The sequence below is a fragment of the Orcinus orca genome, chromosome 1 (genome assembly GCF_937001465.1).
Source record: "Orcinus orca chromosome 1, mOrcOrc1.1, whole genome shotgun sequence".
NCBI lineage: Eukaryota > Metazoa > Chordata > Mammalia > Artiodactyla > Delphinidae > Orcinus > Orcinus orca.
The window spans coordinates 108,240,068-108,244,499 of record NC_064559.1 but is presented as its reverse complement, the minus strand read 5'-3'; the positions used below and the strand labels follow the sequence as shown (position 1 = coordinate 108,244,499).

General features: G+C 34.8%; 1 non-coding gene across 1 annotated transcript; it reads left to right on the top strand.

Annotated features, from left to right (window-relative positions):
* Positions 1–3,030: 3,030 nt before the first annotated feature.
* Positions 3,031–3,138, top strand: LOC117203209 (U6 spliceosomal RNA). Its single transcript, XR_004485888.1, has one exon. It is a non-coding gene; the product is annotated as a U6 spliceosomal RNA (small nuclear RNA).
* The last annotated feature ends 1,294 nt before the right edge of the window (positions 3,139–4,432 follow it).

The following is a 4,432-nucleotide window of genomic DNA, read 5'->3' as shown; positions in this document are numbered from 1 at the left end:
TTAAACTTTTCATCATTGAGTATGATGTTACCTATGGGCTTGTTGTAAATGGTCTTTATTATTCCATCTATACCTAGTTTCTTGAACATTTTTATAATGAAAGGGTACTGAATTTTGCTAAATACTTTTTCTTCATCTATTGAGATTGTGGTCTTTATCCTTTATTTTATTGCTGTGGTGTATCACATTGATTGATTTGCATATATTGAAACATTCTTGTATTCCAGGGATAAATCCTACTTGATCATAATGTATGATCCTATTAATATGTTGTTGAATTAATATGCCATTAATTCTGTTGAGGTTTTTTGCATCTATATTCATCAGCGATATTGATTAGTAGTTTTCCTTTCTTGTAGTATCTTTGTGTGGCTTTGGTATGAGGGTAACTGGCCTCATAAAATGGATTGGGAAGTGTTCTCTCCTCTTCAGTTTTTGGGAAGAATTTGAGAAAGACTGGCATTAATTCTTTTTTAAATGTTTGGTAGAATTCACCAGTGAAGCTATTTGGTCTGTGTTGGGATGCTTTTCATTATTGATTCAATCTCCTTATTCATTATTGGTCTGTTCAGGTTTTCTGTTTCTTCAATATTCAGTCTTGGTAGGTTTTATATTTCTAGGAATTAATTTTTCTAGGTTACACAATTTGTTATATAATTGCTCATAGTACCTTTTATGATCCTTTGTATTGCTGTATTATCAGTTGTAATGTTTTCTCTTTCATTTCTGATTTTATTAAATGGAATCTTCTCTCTTTTTTTTAGTTAGCATAGCTAAAGATTTGTCAAATTTATCTTTTCAAATTACCAACTGTTTCTTTCATTGATTTTTTCCTATTGTTTTTCTAGTCTTAATTTCATTTATTTCTACTCTAATTTTTGTTTCCTTCCGTCTGCTAATTATGGGCTTAATTTTTTTTTCTAGCTCCTTCAGGTGTAATGTTAGGCTGTTTATATGAAATATTTCTTTTTTAATGTAGGTGTTTTTTGATATAAACTTCCCTCTTAGTACTCTTTTTGTGACAGGTAAAATACTTGTACACTGAAAACTACAAAACATGGATGAAAGAACTGAGGAAGAAACAAATAAAAGGAAAGATATCCTGTGTTTGTAGATTGGAATAATTAATATTGTTAAAATGTCCATACTACCCAAAACAACCTATAGATTCAATGCTATACCCACCAAAATTCCCACCAATGGCATTTTTTACAGAAATAGAAAAAACAATCCTAAATTCATCTGGAATCACAGAAGTCCCAGGATAGTTAAAGTGATCTTGAGGAAGAAAAACAAAGCTGGAAACACCACACTTCTTGATTTCAAAGTATTTTGCAAAACTACAGTAATTAGTAATGTACTGGCATAAAAACAGACATATAGACCAATGGAACAGAATACAGAGCGCAGAGATAAACTCATGCGTATACTGTTACTAGTCTTTGACAGGAGTGCCAAGAACACACAATGGGGAAATGTTGTCTCTTCAACAACTGGTGTTAGGAAAACTGGATATCCACATACAAAAGAATCAGATTGGACCCCTACCTTAAACCATACACAAAAATCAATGCAAAATTGATTAAAGAACTGAACATAAAACCTGTAACTGTAAAACTCCTAGAAGAAAGCGTAATAAAAAACCTATTTGAGGGCCTCCCTGGTGGTGCAGTGGTTGAGAGTCTGCCTGCCGATGCAGGGGACACGGGTTCGTGCCCCGGTCTGGGAAGATCCCACATGCCGCGTAACGGCTGGGCCTGTGAGCCATGGCCGCTGAGCCTGTGTGTCCGGAGCCTGTGCTCCACAACGGGAGAGGCCACAACAGTGAGAGGCCCGTGTACCGCAAAAAAAAAAAAAAAAAAAATCTATTTGACATTGGTCTTGGAAATGATTTCTTGGATGTGACACCAAAGCACAGGCAACAAAAGCTAAAATAAACATGTAGGATTACATCAAACTAAAAAGTTTCCACACAGCAAAGGAAACAACACAATGGAAAGCCAAGCTATAGAATGGGAGAAAATATTTGTAAACCATGTTTGATAAGGGGTTAATTTTCAAAATATATAAGGAACTCCTACAAATCAATAGCCAAAAATAAATACCCCGGTTTTTTAAATGGGCAAAGGACTTAAATGGACATTTATCTAAAGAAGACATGCAGATGGCCAACAGGTATATGAAAAGATGCTCAATATCATTAATTGTCAGGGAAATACAAATCAAAACTACAGTGAGATATCACCTCACATCTGTTAGGATAGCAAATAAAGGGTAAGTGTTGACAATGTTGTGGAGAAACAGGAACCCTTGTTCATTGTTGGTTGGGGAATGGCAAAACGGTATGGAGGTTCTTTTAAAAATCAAAAATAGAACTACCATATTATCCAGCAATCCCACTTCTGGGTATGTATCCAAAAGAATTGAATTCAGTATATCAAAGAGATATTTCCAGTCGCATGTTCTTTGTAGCACTATTCATAGTAGCCAAGATATGGAAAAAACCTGAGTGTTCATCAGTAGATGAATTAATTTTAAAAATGTGGTATGTACATAGGATGGAATATTATTCAGCCTTTAAAAAAAGGAAACCCTGCAATATGCAACAATGTGGATGAACCTTGAAGACATTTGCTAAGAGAAATAGTGGTTGTCATGAGCTAGGGGGTGGGGGATTTGGGGAGTTGTTATTCAGTGGGTATAAAGTTTCAGTTATGCTATATTAATAAGTTATAGAGATTTGCTGTACAACATTAATAAGTTATAGAGATCTGTGTGGCTATAGTTAACAATATAGTATTGTGCACTTCAAAATTTAAGAGGATAGATCTCATGTTAAATGTTATCACAAAAACAATGGGACACAAGGAAACTCTGGGAGGTGGTGAATATGTCTTTTACCTGAATTATTGTGATGGTATCATGGGAGTATGCATATGTACAAACTCTTCAAATTATACACATTAAATATGTATAGTTCTTTGTAATCAATTATACCTAAATAAAGCTGTTTTAAAAAAGAACAGAGGAGTACTCACTTCAGTAGCACAATTACTAAAAGTGGAACAATACAGAGAAGATTAGCATGGCTTTTGCACAAGGATGACATTGCAAATTCATGAAGTGTCCCATATTTAAAACAAAAAACAAAAGAAAAAGAACAGAGGAGGATGTCCATTATCACCACCATTATTTAACATTGTTTGGAGGTAGTAGAAAACTCAATGAGACAACAGAAAGAAATTTGAGATGTAAAAATTAGAAAGGAGGAAGAAAATTATCCTTTTATATAGATAGTAAATTCCAAGATAATACATTTTTTAAAATTATAAACAGTAAGATAAATTCAGGAAAATGGTAGAGACCCCCTAGACCAGTGTCCAGTCACATGAGTGACCAGACAGGAGAACAGCAGAACTGCCCAACTCAGCCCAGTCCAAATTGTTGACCCACAGAGATGTGACCAAATAAAGTAATTATTGTTCGAAGCCACTAAAAGTTTGAATGGTTTATTGTGCAGCAGTAGATAACTGACATAGTATATGACAAATATTGTATATCAAATCAGTGAATAAAAGATTCACTCTTTAATAAATCTATTTGGAGAACTGGATAGTCATCTAGAAATAAGTTAATTTAGATACATACCTTATGTTTTAACAGGATTAATTCCAAGTGAAGAACATATTCAAATCAGAAATATGAAACCATCAAGTACTTTAAGAAATCACTGGAATTTTTTTATAGCAGTGGAAGCATGAAGGAGAACATTCTAACTACACACTAAACAGAAATCATAAAACGAAAGATTGATAAATTTAACAACAGAAAAATTAGAACTTGGGACTTCCCTGATGGCACAGTGGTTAACAATCCACCTGCCAATGCAGGGGACACGGGTTCGAGCGCTGATCCAGGAAGATCCCACATGCTGCAGAGCAACTAAGCCCCTGTGCAACAACTACTGAGCCTGCGCTCTAGACTACAGCCCGTGAGCTACTACTGAAACCCGTGCACGTAGAGCCTGTGCTCTGCAACAAGAGAAGCCACGGCAAAGAGAAGCCCGCGCATCACAACGAAGAGTAGCCCCCCACCACCACCACAACTAGAGAAAGCCTGCGTGCAGCAACAAAGACCCAATGCAGCCAAAAATAAATCAATAAATTTATTTATTTTTTTTTAAAAAATGAGAACTTCCTGCATGGCAGAAAATCATGATGCGAAAAAAGGATCAACAGACAAATTATAAACTGGAGGGGGGGGGAATATTTTCTATACCTATCACAGACAGATTACTAATTTCATTACTAAATTTAAAAATCTCCTATAAAATTATTAAAAATGAATAGATCCAATAGAAAAATGGACAAAGATTTTAATATACAGGCCACAGAAAAGGAAATACAAATAGCTCTTTTTTTTATTGGAGTAT